At 46.9% G+C, this 19591-nt stretch overlaps 1 long non-coding RNA gene across 1 annotated transcript in view; it reads right to left on the reverse strand.

Annotated features, from left to right (window-relative positions):
* Window positions 1-4113: 4113 nt before the first annotated feature.
* The window catches only part of LOC144728577 (uncharacterized), a 54638-nt gene continuing 39160 nt past the window's right edge, over window positions 4114-19591 (reverse strand). Inside the window, exon 2 of the long non-coding RNA XR_013587538.1 lies at window positions 4114-4602. This is a non-coding gene — a long non-coding RNA (uncharacterized LOC144728577). The remainder of the gene's footprint in view (window positions 4603-19591) is intronic.

The raw sequence follows: 19591 nt of genomic DNA on the forward strand, positions 1-19591 counted from the left end.
AGGTTCAGGCATTCAACCGAATCCTCGATACTCATGGGGATTGCGTCTCTCGTACCGCGAGAGGGCGACACTCGAAGTGAAATTACTCAGCCTAGCCCACATTGCGCATTCCCAGAGCGTTCGCCGAGTGTTGATGACTGCATCTCAAGTCGCGGTGTATGAACAGCAGTGCGGCGTGATTATCCTGGGAGGAAGCGGTGCCGAGGCAAAGTTTGTGAACCCCTTTAGCATTTTCACATATTTTACATTTTCAATACTAAAATGTCCCAATAATATTAGATAGATATAATTTGATTAAACAAATGACACGAACACATGACACTATTTCAACATGTGTTCATCTTCAAATGATTCTACATTCAATGACCACGTGTGCAAAAAGTATGCGAACCTATAGATTCAGTAATTGGTGACAACCCCGTTGAGCAGCTACAAACTGCGACGAAGCGTTTCCTGTACCCCCGTTGGTCAGTCTCTCGCATCGGATTCGAGGAATGTTGTTCCCATTTCTCCTTGCAGAACTCCTTGCACGGACACAGCTCGCTTCAAGGTCCTGCCACAACATTTCTATCGGGTTTAGGTCCGGGGCTTTGACTCGGCCATTGTAAAACGCGAAATTTCTTCTTCTTCTGCTGCTGCAGCCATGATTTTGTAGATCTGCTTGTATGTTCATGACCATTGTCTCGCTGCGAGACGCGCTTCCAGCAAGGCTATGGGATTTCCATAATAATCATTGGGGTTCACAATGTTCTTTTTTTCTCGGCACTCGATATGACCGCAGGAGGAGCGGGGTACGGGAATACAGGACAGGCAGGTGAGAGTCAGAGGCAAGACAATGGGAGGGGAAGGACTTGATGGGTTTTTTACAGGAACGGCCATGGAGTGGTAGAAGTTCCAGACAGAGGCGGCAGCAGAACAGGAAGAAGTGGACCAGGGCCACGGCTCGAGCAGGACCCGGTGGTTGAAGCGGATATCATTGGGAGAGGAGTGGAGCGAGGTGAGAGGGGAGAGATGGGAGCACACGGGGAGGGAATTGGAGCGAGGTGAGAGGGGAGAGGGGGGAGCACACGGGGAGGGAGTTGGAGCGAGGTGAGAGGGGAGAGATGGGAGAATACGGGGAGAGAGTTGGAGCGAGGTGAGAGGGGAGAGGGGGGAGCGCATGGGGAGAGAATTAGAGCGAGGTGAGAGGGGAGAGATGGGGGAGATTGGTCTCTTAATGTTTGCTCGACTGGTTTTACTCGCTGAAAATGTTCATGAGATTACACATTTAGACTTACGTGTTGCATTTTACACACGCCCATTTTTACCCCTGAACACGTTCCTTTCGGAGTGAGCAGGTAGGAACTTGGTTGGACAGCGCATTCGTGCACGACGGAAAGCTCGCGGGCACGTGACGCACTTCAACCAATCCGGGAGGTGCTATGCACGTCACAATCCCTGGTGGGCAGTGTGGAACTGTTGTTCCTACCTGTGTAAATAATGGACAGTGTTTTGCCGCAAACAAATGTAGCAGTAACGTCATGGTTGTGGATGGAATGGTGATGTTCCACGACGTTGGAACCATTGCACTGATGTTTGTTCATACATAGGCGGTCCTTTTGTTAAGCCACTGCTGTACAAGGGATTTTGGCAGTCCGCGTTATTTGACCATACTTCACCAATCTTAACTGTTTTCATGGGTTTCAACGATTTGAACAGCTAGATTTATTTGCTTTGGTAAAATTGCAACCGTATTTTAAAAAGGTAAATCGTGTTTTAGTGGTTTTTGCTCGTAAAAAAAGCTAGTTTGGATAATGAAAGCAGCAGTTTGATGCCAAATTCCAGCAAATCAGTGCCACCTTCCTAATTAAGGCATCAAAATTAGTTTCATGAGCTTATCTGCAAAAAAAATGCACTTCCAATCGGTATCTTAAATAGAACAGCGCCCCCTAGTGGTAGTACAGCGCCCCCGAGTTAAAAAAATGTCTACAAAATTAATGTCCTCTCTCCTTCAGGTGTCCCTTCACAGCTGGTCCACAGCCAACTGCCAATGCACAACAGATACTGTTCATTCATATCCATCACCTGCACGCATTTGACCATACACGACCAAACATAGATAGTTTCCATTGTGTGTGTGTCCCCGCAGTATTCCAGGGCGGGTCTTTACCAGGGATTTGAACCGCTCATCTCAAAACTCCAGGGTTGCATCTCATCGCTTTGAGCCACCGTGTTCCTGACACAGGGACGTGGGGCTGCGTGCGGTGTCGTGATTGCAGTGCGCGCCCACGTGGCTGAAGTGAACATTAAATTCGCAAAAAATACTCTCAGGAATTCGAACCCGGGTTACTAGCTCAGGTGGCAGTTATGGTATCCGCTACGCCACGAGGGCTTGGTGGGTGGGATGAGAGTTCTGGTTATTAAATCATCGTCGTTTTCTTAACATGATTGTTTCAGATGTGTTAGTTTTTTATATAAAATAAAATACTCGTGTTATTTTATTTTAATATTAGGAAATATTTTTTTTTATATATAAAAATAAAATAACAATATTTTTTTTTAATCATTGGAGCTGACTTTGTATTCATGATTATAATTTTGTAAAAAATAAAGGATGTTGGATTTGAACCGAGAACCCCTTAGCTTGATTTCCCCACACTTTCCCCACTCAGCTACCGAGAAATTATCACATAACCGAGCTGTATAAATGAGTAATGACATAATTACGTAACATCACTGGATAATTGCAGTTCAACGTTTGTAGCGTTGAAGGAATGTCATAATTACGTCTGTAGTTACGGATTTAATAATTTAATTGGTAATAAAATATTCAGTTTGGGATTCAAACCAAGGCAGTCAGAAGCAATGCTATTCACTCCACCACGAATAATTGTTGGAGATTGCAAATACCCCAGCTATTAAATCTTTGTGGTTATTATTTTGCTGCGTTTTAAAATTTTAACACACTTGCCACTTGACTACCATGTGGTTATGCAGATATCCAGTACAGCTATTGCATGCGAGGTCATATATAGACTTTCCAATTACACCTTCCAAAAGTGGACGGCTGCTTCCCATTAATGCTTTGGTATTTTATGTTAATCTGCGATATGTGGGACGTGTTTCATTTTTAATGATAGGAGAATTAAGTGGGCTTCATCAGGACGCTCTGTAACGGGGTAACACAAATGAATGATAAATGATGGTGATGTGGAAGGAAGCCAATCAGCGTCAAGGAGCGGCTTCACGTGAAAATGGGTTTTTCGATCCACAAATCGTCTCTTTAGATCCAGAAATCACTCGACAGGAATCACTTAAGCGATTTAAAAAAACAATATTCTTATTGATAACAGGTTTTTACACTTTTTTCTGGCAACAAAACGGAGCTTTGAGCGTCGGATTCTTGGTGCTCCAGGTTCATTCCATAAGAAGCCAAACATCTCATTGTAGCAGGACCCTCTTGAAAATGAGCCATGAGACGTCAGTGAGGCTTCCAAAGATAAACCAGGAAATCACTATTATTTGAAAGTGCATATAACGCATGAAGCCAACATCATTATTATTTTTAAATTATTATTATTATTAAATTAAGCCAACATCACTCTTTCGTTTTCAATTTAAAGCTTTCGTGACTGCAGGGATTCATCTTCTTGGTTTTTTCGGTAAAGTCACGTAGAAGGGAAATAATAAAATAACGTCTGAAGACGCTGTCTTTCCGACAGATCTGTTCTTCACCTGTGGACGGCTGCTTGCGTTGTGGCCAAAACGTCGTGATAATTATTTGATTATGTTTTATTTTTATTATTTTATTATTTCCCTTCTACGTGACTTCACCGAAAGAACCAAGAAGATCACTCTTTCGTGTTCGATTATTTGGAAACTCATCTTCATTGTTCGTCAATTTTGAAGGCATCCTTTACACCGCTTTAGTCATTGAAATTGTGTGACCATACTTCACCACACTGGTCAGTTGTGGACTGGTGAAAGCCTTTTTATGTTATCCTCCCCCCCCCCCCCCAACTATAAATGCGACAAATGGCACCTTGTCGGCACCATACTAAGCACACGGTATATAGAATACTAGCGGCAAGTACCCGGCGTTGCCCGGGCGAAAAAGACAGGCACACACACACATCGACTTACACACACTTTATATGTACATGAGTTTAGTGGACGAAGCAAGGAACAGAAATAGAATTTGTCCGCACACAAACATTACCATTGTAATATTAGCAAGGTGATTATTGAAAAAAAAATACATTTATATAAAAACAACGCCATTCATATTTAATTCCAGACACACACACACATCGACTTACACACACTTTCTACGTACATGAGTTTAGTGGAAGAAGCAAGGAACAGAATTATAATTTGTCCGCACACAAACATTACCATTGTTATATTAGCAAGGTGGTTATTGAAAAAATGTGTTTCCATTTATATTAAAAAAACGGCCATTCATATTTAATGCCACGCTCTGCGGAAGCACTGCAGTTGACATGTTGGGCCACGCGATGGCGACGCAGCACCGCGTGTGTTCAACGCTGCCGTCCGAACGCCTTGGTGCCTCTGGATCCTGGCCACGCGTTGAACGTGGAGGTCAAAAGGGGGATCGGGAATCTGTCGAAGAAGAAGAGGAGGAGGAGCCGTTTTCTGTTGTTGCTTTTCGTCTTTGACCAACATCGTTCCAGAGCTGCATCACACAAACAGCTACTTGTACACAAACATAGAATGTATACAGCATAGTACAGGTTGTTTGGGTTAGATTGCGTAAATATATAAATGTGTCGTTAAACCTGCCATCACCCAACACAGCCGATTAGTAAGGGTTGTCACGTAAACAGAACGTGCCAATTCGTTTACGTGACAAACCTCACCTATTGGTTGTATCGGGTGGTGGAGGGTATAACGACACATTTATATATGTATGCGATCTAACCCAAAAGAAACCTGTATTATGGATGATATTGGTCGCGAAAGCCTTCGTGTTAAAATGTATACAGCAGATGACAAACACAATTCTGACTCAAATAAACAAAGCAGGTGATATTATTTGGGTCTTTCGTTGACTTTATCGAAAGACCCAAAGAGTATGAATTCCTGCAGTCACGAAAGCTTTAACTCAAAGTCGGTGATGATGTCGTCGTTTTCCTCCCTGCCTAATCTTTAACAATTCAGTTTGACTGCTGTACATTTTATTGCCACCAAGACATTCCGTAGTGAACACATTCACTGCCCATATGTAATCAACCATCTTTACGTTAAATGATGTTTTAAGATTTACGGGTTTGTTTGTTTGTTTTTTAAAACGGCTGCCCGCAAGGGGGCAACCAAAGAGACACCACATGCTGCTTCGGAGCCGCAGGTTTACCGACCCCTGGTGTGGATGATGCCTTGAGTTGTACGCCTTTTGGCGTCATCTGGTCCAACACCAGTGGAGACTAGGCTCTAAGAAAAGCCGTCTCGGGTGTGGACCAATCAATTTCAAGGACAGTGCATATCATTATCGGAGTTGTTTCTTTTTGTTTGCATTTTGAATGCTTGTGTTGTGGTTATTTCAAACATGATCCCTTGTATAAAGGTGTCAGTTTTGGTGCCAGATTAAGGTTAAAAACCTATTGCTATATCTTGCTACTGGAAAAGGAGGTCTCATAATGATGCATTGAGTGTCACCCCCTCTGTATCGGTGTGTGGGGGGGGTGTTATACAGGTGCTCTAGTTTCCTCCCCCACACACGCACCACTCGCACACAGCACGTATCAAATATCCCAATACGGGGGGGGGCTGACTGGACAAAGGGGCTCTTGTGAGACATTCCTGCAGTTGCTGTGAGTGTTGTCGGCATTCACGTCTGGCACGCAAAGTGATTGTTTTGTAATGTGCATGGTCGGGTTTCGAACCAACGACCTCCTGCATACCAGGCGAGGTGGTTAAGACGTCAGATGGGGATTGTATATTTTTAAGTGTATAGCAGCAGGGTTAAATCAAAGTTGAATCTTGCACTGACCATGCGAGTGAAACCAGTTCATCTCCTGGCCATAATTTTTGGGGGCCCGAATGGAAATAAAGGTTTTCAGCGATCACGAGTTATTGCATAGCATCGACTATATTTGTGTCATAATAAAACGTCGTTATTATTCAAAAACATCGTTAAAACCTACATCACTCACACACTTAGTTACAATTGCATACAGGCCTATGCTGAGCGTTGACTAGAATTTTACATGAGAAAGAGCTGCATCATGAGAACGATTAGTTGTTACTCAATCTGCATAGCGGAGTACACGGGGGAATACCACGCACAAATGGGGCTACAATTCATCCCGTACAGATGGGACAGATTATATGTCCACATGTATGATTTATTTATCGTAGTAATTGTTAATCAACATATACCATTCCCCCCTCCCCTCCCATCTCCTATGTTCACTCGTACCTGGAAAGTAGCCCCATTTTATTTTCCCATTGGAACAAGGTTTCTGCATTCACGATCATTTTCAAGAACGTAACCCTGGTAGATAGAGAGGGTTTACTGTAAATGTGTGTGTGTATACATGTGGTAGGGAGCGGCCGTGTAGCGGTTAGCGCGCTGCGCTGCGAACCTGACGACCGAGGTTCGATTCCCGCTCACGGCCAACACCAGTGACGATTATTTGAACCGGTCCTGGGCCTCCCCTATGTCGACTCAGTCTCAAATGAGTACCTGGTGCCGATGTGTAAACATCGGCACTAGGGAGACAAAGGCGGCCGGGAGTGGTGTTAGCCACCCACCCCCTCGTGTGTCGTGCCTGCCTCTACAGGTGCTCGCTAGCAGCACTTGCCCCTACAGTCTGTTAAGCCTATACGGGGGATATTTGTATTTATCTTTATGTGTGGCAATAGCGAACAGATGCTTTGGAACCGGTGCCAACACGATGCAGCTGGTCGCCTTGTCACTATTGTTAAATCTGTGAAGGCTCCGGTCACTATCCGGTTGCAGGTATAAAAAAATAATCTCGGTCCGAACGGATTGTTCCGGCAAAGAAAACCGGTCTTGACACGCAAGAGAAGCGACCCGACCAACGAGTTTTTGGGCCTCTTTATAACACGGCCCACGCTGCTTCTTTGATTGCGCGTTTCTTCACCGCTGTGCGTTACTGTATTTACATTACATTGGTTGGCACGGTGTTCCCTGGGTTGTGTGCAGCTTCCACAAAGCTGGCTGTTGTCACCGTCACCATGCCAGCAGCATCACGGATGGCGTGACGACTGCACAGCTTTCGAGACGAGTGTCGTTTTACAGGAGCGTCTCTCTCGCCAGCTGACGCCACGAAACCGTGGATCAGTTCGTTGCGCTCAAAAGAGAAAAAGCAATGCAATTCAGATTTCAAAAGAGAGTCTTGAAAATGTGACCGCCAACCCAAGGCACATTTACACGTGGCGTGACTTGCCGATCAAGATGCCTCCCGATTAAACGTTGTAGATTAAAGCACGCGTTGGTCAAGGTGCGAATGGAGTTTGTTTCAGAGACGGAGTCAGAGGGGGGAGGGGTAATTTGGCAGTGAGGATGGCCAGAAGAAAAAATACTCAGGGCCACAAGCCAGTGATTAGTTGAGTAATGCTGCGTTGGCAGTGATACACAGGTAATTTAGAATACGCAGCGCATTCGTCAGAATAAACACAGATACCATTAGCAATGTGTCAGGCGTCTTCACAGGTCAGAGATACAGAGCTAATGTGGACCAGAGACTGCACTTAACAGCATGGGGGCATGATGAAAATTGCACTTTTAAAATGTTTCATGACCACCAGTTTTCTTTTTAAATTAAGCATATGGATTGTTACCTAATAGTAGCTACTGATTATTTAAGAGACCATGCATTTATAACAGGGAAGAGCCCAATGATAATGTGTTTTAAATGAAACCTCGGTTAAAATGTGGTGAACAAAAAGTTATTTTTTCAAATTCTACTCGTAATATTCGTTACCGTTCAGCAACTCCAACAACATATATATGCCCTTCGAGAGGAGACATCGTATACGACTGATAAAAGTGTCAGTAAGGTAAAAGAAAAACACCTTCATGAACCCAATTTCCTCTGAGGTGGAACACCCTCTTTGTAGCAGCAGCAGCAGCAGCGGCAATAAACCTCGCCACAAACACCACCGCTGCGAGCTTTTATTGCCCAAGGATTGGTGCCTCCGAGGCCCGTCTCGATGTCGTCCTCAATATTGCGCGGTTAGCTTCATCTAATTCGCGTTTGCCAACGACCACACGTGCGTCACAACGACGTGGGTCCGTGCGTCATCAGCGGCAATTAACTTGGATGCGGCACGGGGGGGGGGGTGATGGGCCTGCGTCTCCTGTGATTCGTGAGACATCGCCCGGTGACGAAATGTTGACGAGCTTCGGTGGTGTTATATGGGCAGTCTGCGCTCCCCTGTGACGCCGCGTGTTTTCACGACGCAATTTTGGATGTAACAGCGATTGTTAAGTCGGCACGCGCGGTCGTGCCGCTTCCTCGGGGTGGCGTCGTCGCACAGGGCATCGGGATGCTGCTGGATGCTGCTTCTAGACGCTACCCAGGCTCCTCTCTGTCTTTGCTAGGCCTGCGTACGAACCTCACGCGTTAACGCAGACTGTGCTTTACCCCTACATTATATAATTATTTGTTATAACGCTATTGTTCCATAACGCGGTGTTCTACAAGAACGCAACTACCGCGTTATAGGAGGACGGACTATGTTTGCATGTTTTGCCCCCCCCCCTCCCAGTTTTATCCTAATTGCGTGTGTTTTTTTCTCTTCACATTACATCACGAGATGAAGTACAGCATCCATTCTGAGATCTCTCGCAGGAGCGGTGCGACCCTTTTGCGCGAGAGAATGGTCCGTGGAAGCAGATATCACAGATCTACTTCGTAGGTCTTTCCAAGTGATCCTCTGGTCCACAGATTCGCGGGGGCAGCACTTTCCCACTCGCCCTGCAGCCGAGAGTAACGTCTGTCGCATGTCGCACCAATTAATTTTAATTTCCCACAGCTGAAACGTTTGCCAAATTGAATGCAACGGGTGCGAGCTTAGTGCTTTGACCTCGAAGCGACCCCGGGCCTACTGGTGGTGGTGGTGTCGCTATCAATTACTTGAGCGCATCGGGGTGATGGCGAGTGAACCCACGACATTTACGATTGTGCACGACGTTTCTCCTGGTGACCATAACCAGCTTCATCAGGAGAATTGCCAGAAGCAATTCTCAAGTAATAGCTAATTGGCACGTTTCGTTCACGTGACAAAATTTACTAATTGGCTGTGTCGGGTGGTGGTGGTGGGTTAACAATACATTTGCATTTACACAATCTAACGCAACAAAAACCCTTTCAATACGAATATTGGTCGCCAAAGCCTACGTGTTAAACAGGCTTCAAAAGTTTGATAGGTCCCCGATAAGAGCGCTTGCCTCCGCGGGTTCGTAACAGCGATGCAGCGGATTCGTGTCTCTCACGTGTCAATGACGTTACTTGGGCACGTGAACGCACGCGTTAACGGTGATTATTTATTCGTGGGATTTGCTCACCCGGCCAAGAGTAAACGGCCCACATGGATTGACCCGTTGCCGTGCAAGAACCTCGACGGGACTTGTTTTGTGCTTCGCCAATTCCAATTGGCGTTCGAAATTGAGACCTTGAGACACGGCATCGGCTGGCGCAAACATCTGCACGTGGTTGTCGTGACGATTAAAGAACAAATCACCGTTTTATTAGAAGGTATTTACGAGCCGGTCCTTTCAACAGGGGGAGCTCTCGGCCTTGGGTTCGGCGCACCTCCGATTACACTGGTCAACAAAAAAAAACATTTTTTTTCTGGTCTGGACTATTGCAGCTGTTTTAGACTCATTTCAGGGTGCCGATTCCAAATCTGATCTCAGGTTTGCTCCATCACATCTCATTTTTATGCTATCGGCATACCACATTTTCATTGATTTTACCCGAAATTAACTCTGTCACTTATGATTGCAAGTTGTTGCGAGTCAGTGACTGCTTTAGTGTTAAAATATGGGGTATTGTATCTCGACAAGAGGGGGGGGGGGGCACAAGCGTGCAAATTAAACACCGCAGCAAAGACCCCCCCCCCCCCCCCAGACACACACACCAGTTGCGATGTGAATGCGCGCTGTGAAAGCAGAAAATGCGACCCATAAAGGTATCCAAGACGCCGGCAGAACTAATAAGCAGGAACAGGGAACACTCTACAAGGAAGTGACTTGTCGGCTGCATCGAATGCCGTTGACAAAAGGCACGCGGTCGCTGTTTGCCGGCCCTGCACGACACTGCTATGTGCGTTGAACTTCTTTCGCACCGTACGTAGCCAACCGCGCGAATCGGAGGTGCGGGAGTTGCGTCGTAAGGACAGCGAACTAAATACAAACGAGCGGTTCCTAAAGAAATGCATTTTCAATGTAGTATCGTGGTGTGATGTATGGTAGCGTGGTGTGTCGCCGTGTGCAGCGTAGTTTATAGTGTAGTGTGTATTGTAGTGTATAGTGTAGTGTGTATTGTGTAGTGTGCAGTGTAGTGTATAGTATCGTGTGTATTGTAGTGTATAGTGTAGTGTGTGTGTAATAGTGTAGTGTATAGTGTCGTGTGTATTATAGTGTAGTGTGTATTGTAGTGTATAGTGTAGTGTGTATAGTGCCGTGTGTATTGTAGTGTATAGTTTTAGTGTGTATAATAGTGTAGTGTGTAGTATCGTGTGCATTGTAGTGTATAGTGTTGTGTATGTTGAACTTCTTTCGCGCCGTACGTAGTCAACCGCGCCTACCGGAAGTGCCGAGGAAGGAAAACAATCTCAACACAAAAATCAGTTTATCAAGAAATTCGTTTTCAATCGAACAACTCACAGGGTGAATGAGTTTTCCAATCAACGCGTGGCTTTCAATCAATCGGCCGTCACAATTAATAATTAGTCATTTGTCCTCCAGCCGTGCGTTTCGTCACTGGAATTGCATTGGCGCTCAACTCAAAGCTGCCCGTAATGTCGGAGTTTGAATAGTCTCCGTGATTTTGATTTAAAGCTTTCGTGACTGCAGGGATTCATATTCTTGCTTATTTCGGTAAAGTCACGTCGAAGGGAAATAATAAAACAATAAAAATATAAAACAATAAAATTCTCACGACGTTCCGACTGCAACACAAGCAATAAGTCTCCGTGATGTTTATGATTTCTGAAACGGAATTGTTTGCGCCGGTCACTTTAGCGGACGTGCTTTCGCTGTGATTGGCTCGCTGTCCTTTCTTCTTTTTTGCTTTGTAGCGTCGTAAAATAGAAGAGGCTTCTCCGCCGTGCTGTCTGCGTATTTAATACCAAGGGCGCGTACGTTTCTAGCGAGTTCTCGAAAGGGACATCATGCGTTTGTATCCATCCTATCCATTTTGCGAATACAGCAATAATCACTGGCACCTTCTGATGAATAAAAACAAACATCGTATTGTAAATCCGGTATGTGTACATTGTCCCTGTGTATACTACGTTGACATGTGTTCACCAACATTGCCATCGCGTGGGTCAATTGTTGTTGTAGGAGTCAGGTGCGAGCGAAGGGGCTTAGTTGGGGTTAAGAGGGATGTGGCCATGCGTGTGTGTGTGTGTACACGCGTGTGTGTGTGTGTACACGCGTGTGTGTGTGTACACGCGTGTGTGTGTGTGTGTACACGCGTGTGTGTGTGTGTACACGCTCTTGGAGATCACGTGCTCCTTTCTGGAAACCCCCTGGCGAGAGTTTGAACATGCGCGCACAGTTGATGGCAACTAAAATAATCCTCCATCACACTCACCTCGCCCTCTTCCTCTTCCTCCTCCTCCTCTCCCCGCTCCTCCAGCTGCACACACCTCCCCACCCACCCACCACCCACCACCACTACCACTCACCACCACCACCACCCACACCCACCCCCACCACTCACCACTACCACCCCCACCACCAACCACCACCCCCACTACCACCACCCACCACCACTATCACTCACCACCACCACTCACCACCACCACTCACCACCACTCACCACCACCCACCAACCACCCATCACCACCACTACCACTCACCACCACCACTACCACTCACCACCACCACTACCACTCACCACCCACCCCCACCACCACTACCACTCACCACCACTACCACTCACCACCACTCACCACCACCACCACCACTCACCACCACCACTCACCACCACCCACCACCACCCACCACCACTACCACTCACCACCACCACTACCACTCACCACCCACCCCCACCACCACTACCACTCACCACCACTACCACTCACCACCACCACTACCACTCACCACCACCACTCACCACCACCCACCACCACCCACCACCACTACCACTCACCACCACCACTACCACTCACCACCACCACTACCACTCACCACCCACCCCCACCACCACTACCACTCACCCCCCACCCCCACCAACCACCACCACCACCCAGCACCACCCACCACCACCACCAACCACCACCGCCCACCACCATCGCCCACCACCACCACCAACCACCACCATCACCTGTGTCCGCCATCTCACACCGTGACAGCGCCACGTCCCCACCTGATGTGCGGGTCCATGCTGAGTGTAAAAAAAGAAGTAACACAAAACGGCCTCGCGTCTACCACTGAGGCCGTTCGTGTTTTTATTAAGCTGCGTGCAGTTTTGCCGAAGCCACAGAAATTCGCCGCGCGCTATGATAACGAGGACAGTGCTTGCTTGTTTGCCCAGGGAAAGCCTCGCTGAGACGAACATGTCAGCGTGCAAATAATATACACGCTTTAATAATAGTCGCGGGATTTGTTTTAGCCATGCAATCATCTCGGAACCCCTTTGTATTCACGCGGTTCACGCAATGTGATATTCAATGTTGTGCCAGGGCGCCACGCCTAAACGCATGGCTGTCAACCCATAGGGTCTTACCCGTACGGCGTACAGCCGTTTCAATACGGGCAAACATTGTTCTCACATCGACTTGTTTGTGTTTCTCCCTGGTGATTGGACTTTGTAGGATGAACGTTGAGATTTATAAGAGGCACTGGATGACCAATGAGGTATGAATTGGTCTGTAATAATGTAGGGCACTTATAAGGGGTTGACATGGATGGAAAGGGTGCTCAATTTAAGGCTGAATCGACCGAGGGGGAGGTTCCACGCTTGGTTCAGGTGTCAGTCCCCCAACTTGTATTCGCCGTGGACGGGAATTCAACCCGGGGCTGCGGGGTTTGTAGCGCAGTGCACGATGCGCGGATTATCGTATCCATGCCTCAACAACCGACTGGGTCGCATCGCATTATATTGCTAAGCTTTGCCGAGTTCGCGTCGCCTATCTTCTTGCTGTATTTGCCTCCGTGCAGTTTGCCGTTCTCTGTGTGCTCTGTGCGTGTGTGATGTCCCTCTGTGTGCTCTGTGTGTGGTGTGATGTCCCTCTGTGTGTTCCCTCGCTGTGTTTTTTTTACACCAATTTCACCTGAGGACGAACGCTTGTGGTGCGTTCGAAACGTCGTGATTTATTTAAAAAAAAATATATTTTATTTTATTTTTACATACGTGACTTTACCGAAAGAACCAATGAGTATAGTAATTCCTGCAGTCACGAAAGCTTCAATCCTAGATTAGACAATACGAGTGCTTAATCCCAAGTGCAGAAGAGTGCAAACACGACTACGATGTCCGTAGTGCTGCAGATAATGGAAAGTATTTACCCAGAAAAGCCTCGCTAAGTCTCAACACTTGTCTTTTTTTTGCAGGAGGGTCCTGCATTGGGATGTGTGGCCCATACGCTCACCGTAATCGTGAGAAATTTCACAAATACGAGGTGCTAACACAGCTCAGCACGGATGGGCTCACAGCCCCTTGGCTCGAATGCCATCTGGGATTTGGGAATGTCAATTCCAAATTGATTGACCAGCCTTTGCCTCCAAAGCCTGGCAAAACTGATGGTTTGTAAATTCCTTCCTTGCTAACGTCTCAACGAATCCCCCTATGAATCTTCAAGCTACTCTGAATACTGAATCTATATTTGTGATTTGGTATGCACGACGCGTAGATGGGTGGATTGAGGCACGATTTATATATTTGCCTTGACCACTTGACGGACAGCTTGTCAATTGCGCAAAATATCGATCGACCAGGATGAGATTAAATCACCTTGTAACTCGAGTCGGCAGGTCACAAGTTGATATGCGGAAGTGGGGCTTACTCTAGCAACCCATCAACTCACACACTCGCTCGCTCACCCTTCCACTCGTTCATCCACATACCCACGCACTCACTCAACCAGACACATACAAACAAAGATCCCCTGTATAGCCTTAACAGACTGTAGGGGCAAGTGCTGTTAGCGAGCACCTTTGAAGGCAGGAACGGTACACAAGGGGGTGAGCAGCACCACGCCCGACCGCCTTTGTCTCCCCAGTGGCGATGTTTATACACGGCATCAGGTACTCATTTGAGGCTGAGTCGACCTAGGGGAAGCGCAGGACCGGTTCAGATAATCGTCACTGGTGTTGGCCGTGAGCGGGAATCGAACCCGGGTTACCAGGTTCATAGCGCAGCAAGGTAACCGCTACACTACCGCTCCCACCGACACACTCACCCACGCACACACTCACCCACGCACACACTCACCCACCGACACACTTACCCTCCCACACACTCACTCACCCACGCACTCACCCACCGACGCACACACACCCACGCACACACTCACCCACGCAAACACTCACCCACAAACTCACCCACCCACGCACACCCTCACCCACGCACACACTCACCCACCGACGCACTCACTCACCCACGCACACACTCATCCACGCACTCACCCACACACCCACTCACATACTCACGCACACACTCACCCACGCACACACTCACCCACGCACACACCCACACACTCACCCACCCACACACTCACCCATGCACACACTCACCGACGCACACATTCACCCACACACTCACTCACACACTCACCCACCCACACACTCACTCACCGGCAGCTCAGGAGTCAACATGCAGAAGTGGGGCTACTCGAATGACTGCCGCGCGTGACACCGACACCCTGGGACACCGACACCCTGGGACACCGACACCCTGGGACACCGACACCCTGGGACACCGACACCCTGGGACACCGACACCCTGGGACACCGACACCCTGGGACACCGACACCCTGGGACACCGACACCCTGGGACACCGACACCCTGGGACACCGACACCCTGGGACACCGACACCCTGGGACACCGACACCCTGGGACACCGACACCCTGGGACACCGACACCCTGGGACACCGACACCCTGGGACACCGCGCTCCTGGCCTGTCGGCCCCTGCGGGAGCCGTGCACCGTGGACGACTCCTTCAGGCTACAGACCACGTGCCATATCAACACGTGCCATGGTCTATCCACTGCTGGCCACATCATCATCATTATCATCCTGTGCCTGATACTGCATAAACATACGACTTGGTGGTAGCAGGACATATGCATACGACAACGACTTTGCTCCCCGCGGTTGCACTACCGTGCTGCATTGCACTTAAACCTGGGACATTTTCGCACAACATTTCGTTTTTGCCAACGGTACGCATTGCAAAATAACCGCTCGCATTGCGCAATGTACGGCGTTAGAACCAATACGCAGCCCTTTATAAATCCCACTAGGGGATGAACACCCCCCTCCACCCCACGCCGGTTCGATCGCGAGGGCCGTTTGACCACCACGCTGGACGTTGCGAGTTCGTGAGTGGAGGCCCAGGGAACGGGTTCACGTTGTCTCCATTGGCGGGATAACGCGCGCTCCGTAACATTGTGCCCCCGATGGTGCGATGGCAACCTGTAAGGCTTGCATTGGCGGCGTGTGCAGAAGCTAAATCTAAAAAAACCACATTCGTTGTTAACGCTGCCTTAAGGTGGACTGACGTTTCGGGCGATTGGCCCTCCTTTAAAGAGAGAGAGAGGGGGGGGGGAAGTTGGGGATCATACTTAACAATGAGGTTACCCTGGAAAAAAGAGACATTTTAAGAAAGTTTACGAATTGAAAGTTGACGTGAAAATTGATATTCAACGATTTAAAAAAAACCGCAGAACTGTGCATATCGTAATATAAAACTGTTAATCTCTGAAAATGCCTTATAAAGTACCAGCTTTCCCAGGAGCCACATTACATGTTGCGATTTTCAATTATAAGTCACTTAATCTCTCTGCAGCCTTTGTGGTTTGAAAAAGGCCATTGCATGCATACACATATAGATCTCAATTTACAAGCCAGTGTTAACGTGATTTATTCATGTTATTCGGTGCGAACACAGAGAGACAAGTTTTAGCAAGGTTGGCGTGACCGAATGTGGTGGGGTTTCTTTTTTTATTGCAGTATTCTAATTGCCACCACAGCTATATAATGTTTCGTTTATTCAGGAGACAGGCTGTTCACTACACGTGGCTAAAGAGTTCATATCAGACTGATACATGCAATAGGTTAAAACAAAAATGTTCCTGAAAACTGAAAAAATCCCCACTAACAATGTTTTTATTATTTCTGCTAATAATTGTCATGAATGTAATATTGTGATTGCTAGGTGCATTCGTATCTGTGTTGGTTTCAAGCGTATCAAAAACTACCAGTTAAGGGCACCACTGAAAACCACAGACTTTACGGCTTGGTAACATTGTTCCTGAAAAAAAAACACGTTTTATGATTACGATTATGAATCGGTAAAACATTCTCAATAATGTTGTTTTTTCAGTGCATTCACATCATCCATTCTTGGTTATCGAGCTCGTGAGGTCTCCATTCGGTCACCGCTATGTAAATGACCACCGCGTAAACGTGTTAACAGAAATCGTGATGGCAATATCCGACTTCTCCTTATCGTCGCACGCCACTCTGCCTCGTGAGATTTGCTCGGTGTCAAGTCCACAAACTCCCTGTGGCTACTCGTACACTGCCACAAAGCACATCGAGTTGGGCCAAAAACATTTCCCGTAGCACACCCTTATCTCCCTCGGGCCAGAGGCCGGCAAACCAAAATAACAAGAAGAGCCGCAATGCAACGTGAACACGAGACGGCGGTCCATTATTAAATTAACGTCACGAAAGCAGCAGTCCTTACAGAGCCGCATGAGGCACCAGAGCCACAGGTCGCCGACTCCTGCACATGGTAAACTGAACTCCCATGGTAAACTGGCCTTCCATGGTAAACTGGCCTTCCATGGTAAACTGGACTCCAATGTTTAACACGTAGGCTTTCGCGACCAATATTGTTCATAATCAACGATTTTTGGGTTTAGATCGCGTTATTTATAAATGTGTCGTAACCCTCCACCACCCGACACGGCCAATCAGTAAAAAAAGTGTCACGTTGACAAAAGACAAATAGTTCACTGCTTTAGCCCACCGGTGTGTTGAAGCGTGAAACCACAACATTTACAATTTGAGTACGACGTTTCGCTGGTAATTGCATCCAGCATCATCGGGCAATTCGCCAGAATGGTGAGGCTCTGCTGTGTCTCCCGTTCTTATATAGGAAGCGTATTATTAAATAAGATGCATTACAATTCCTTATAAGGGAAACAAGCACTAACTGATTATTAATGTAGCATAATCACAATAGAACACATTCCAAATGATTACTAATCTACAACTCGCATCGTAACAATAGCCTTATTACTAATCAAGTATATAATTACAATAACCCCCCCCCTCAAATCTTTGCACCTGATGAGTTAATGAGTTAATGATGACGTCACCCTGCTGCTGCTCTATATAAGAACGGGAGACACAGCAGAGCCTCACCATTCTGGCGAATTGCCCGATGATGCTGGATGCAATTACCAGCGAAACGTCGTACTCAAATTGTAAATGTTGTGGTTTCACGCTTCAACACACCGGTGGGCTAAAGCAGTGAACTATTTGTCTTTTGTCAACGTGACACTTTTTTTACTGATTGGCCGTGTCGGGTGGTGGAGGGTTACGACACATTTATAAATAACGCGATCTAAACCCAAAAATCGTTGATTATGGACTCCAATGGTAAACTTGACTCCCATGGTGAACTGGACTCCCATGGTAAACTGGACTTCGATGGTAAACTGGACTCCCATGGTAAACTGGACTTCGATGGTAAACTGGACTCCCATAGTAAACTGGCCTTCCATGGTAAACTGGCCTTCCATGGTAAACTGGACTCCCCTGGTAAACTTGACTCCCATGGTAAGCTGGACTTCCATGGTGAACTGGACTCCCATGGTAAACTGGACTTCCATGGTAAACTGGACTCCCATGGTAAACTGGGCTCCCATGGTAAGCTGGACTCCCATGGTGAACTGCACTTACATTGTGAACTGGACTTCCATGGTGAACTGCCCTTCCATGGTAAACTAGACTCCCATGGAAAACTGGGCTCCCTTGGTCAGGGATCGGCAAAACAAAAATAACAGGAAGTGGCATTTTTGTTCGAATTCGGTAAAACAAAAACAAAAAACTTCAACATTTCAAGAACCGCAATGCAGTCCTTAAAGAGCCGCACGCGGCTCCTAAACCACAGGCTGCCAACCCCTGTCCTAGGGGGAAGCGGCAGGGAGGGCCTCGACTCTTGTGAGAACGAGTGCACCTCAGCTGCCAGCTGTATTTCTCCGAGACCGGATATGTGGCTTCTGCTGAACCCCCTCGGGGTGGAAAGCCAAGTCGTGAAATTCCACGAAACGTGGTCACTTCCCCCTCGATTTGATTTCCACGGCCGTGAGAATTATTATTATTTTTGCCACAAGGATTGAGCTACAGTGTCGCAACGCAGCTTCGTAAGTCGCTTCTGATTGTTATTCGTATGTAGGCTTGTTGTTAGATTTAGGGTCTCACTGGCTCCCAAAACCTTCTCAAGATGACCCAACTGTGCACTTTTAATGTAACTTTTGTACATTGGGATATTTTGCCAACACTGTTAGTCATGTTATCATTATCTCCCCTCACGAATTATCATTATTCAAGATCCGTTTTTTGTGTGCCCCTAGAACCCCTATTATCCGTGTGGAGGGTTCCCCACACCCCCCACAATGCATTGCAATTCGACATCCTGTCTGAAAATTTTTCAAATATTATTTATCCACATTTTTTCGTGGAATTAAAAACACGGATAATGGGCGCATAATAGGATCTGCGAATTTCCTCTCACTAATTAGCTATATACGAACTGAAAATGTACCAAATTACTGTGATCGAATGTCGTACACACGACACAAAGCGTGCATCGTGAGAGTAAGGACCGAGCTGAAACAATCGGTGCACTGCTATAGGGCCTGGTATGACAACTGTTTAATCTTTCGATTTAACGCTTTCGTGACTGCAGGGATTCATCTTCTTGGTTCTTTCGGTAAAGTTACGTAGAAGGGAAATAATAAAATCATAAAAATAAAACATTATAAAATAATTCTCACGACGTTTCGGCCACAACGCAAGCAGCTGTCCTCAGGTGAAGAACAGGTCTGTCGGAGAATTATTTATTATGTTTTATTTTTATTATTTTATTATTTCCCTTCTACGTGACTTTACCGAAAGAACCAAGAAACTGATGAATCATATTGAAAG

The sequence above is a fragment of the Lampetra planeri genome, chromosome 29 (assembly GCF_965212315.1).
Source record: "Lampetra planeri chromosome 29, kcLamPlan1.2.h2, whole genome shotgun sequence".
NCBI classification, from domain to species: Eukaryota; Metazoa; Chordata; class Hyperoartia; order Petromyzontiformes; family Petromyzontidae; genus Lampetra; species Lampetra planeri.